We start from the raw sequence: 979 nt of genomic DNA, 5'->3' as shown, positions 1-979 counted from the left end.
ATATGTACAATTATTGTGTGTCAATCATAAAAAAAGAAAAAGTAAAATAAAATATGCATCTCAGAATGTTACTTCAAAAACAAAACAAGCAAAAAAAAAAAAAAGCCCTACATTTTATTTTTGTAGTTTGTCAAACAGCCTGAAATGTCACACACAAATGTGACAAGATTTGATTTGCCTCCAGCCATTACTCTCAGCCATACTCAGTTTAATCAGTGTTTTAGGCAGAACCCATAGCTTCCTTGTCACATTCAATTAATAAAAAGTCTAATCCAAATAACTTCATTGTCTTTGAGGTGCCAAAGATTTCTTAAGGGGACATGAAAACATATTAACCATAAAGGAAAAATATTAATAAATTGGACTCTATTAAAATTAAGAACTTGTTATCAGGAGACCTTATTAAAGGGAAATGAAAAGGTAACCTACCAAGTCAGATAAGATATTCATTACATATATAGTGAGATTTCATGTGGATTCATATCCAGAATACATAAAGAACTCCTATAAATCAATAAAAACAACACAACTCAATAGAAAATGGCAAAAGATCAGAGACTTCACAAAAAAGGATATTCAAATGGCCAATAAACATATAAAAAATTGCTTACCTTCATTAGTCATCAGAAAAATGCAAACTAAAGCTATCATGAGGCATCATTACACACCCAGTAGGATAGCTAAAATAGAGACTACCAGGTATAAAAGTTGTAGAACAAGAGGACTTACATACTTCTCTTTGGAAAACTATTTGATAGCATGTACTTATGATCCAAATATTTCACTCCTGAGTACATGTTCACAGAAAAGTGAACACATTTTCAATAAAATACACATAGTTGAATATTCACTGTAGTACTATTTTTTGATATCTCTAAACTGAAAGTTATTTTTATGCCCATAAACAACAGAATAAATTGTGTTCTATTCACTCAACAGAATACTTTATAATGATGTGAATAAATGACCTACCAATACA

Source organism: Propithecus coquereli, unplaced genomic scaffold (genome assembly GCF_000956105.1).
Source record: "Propithecus coquereli isolate 6110/MARCELLA unplaced genomic scaffold, Pcoq_1.0 Scaffold18, whole genome shotgun sequence".
Lineage (NCBI taxonomy): Eukaryota > Metazoa > Chordata > Mammalia > Primates > Indriidae > Propithecus > Propithecus coquereli.
This window is presented reverse-complemented; position numbering follows the sequence as displayed.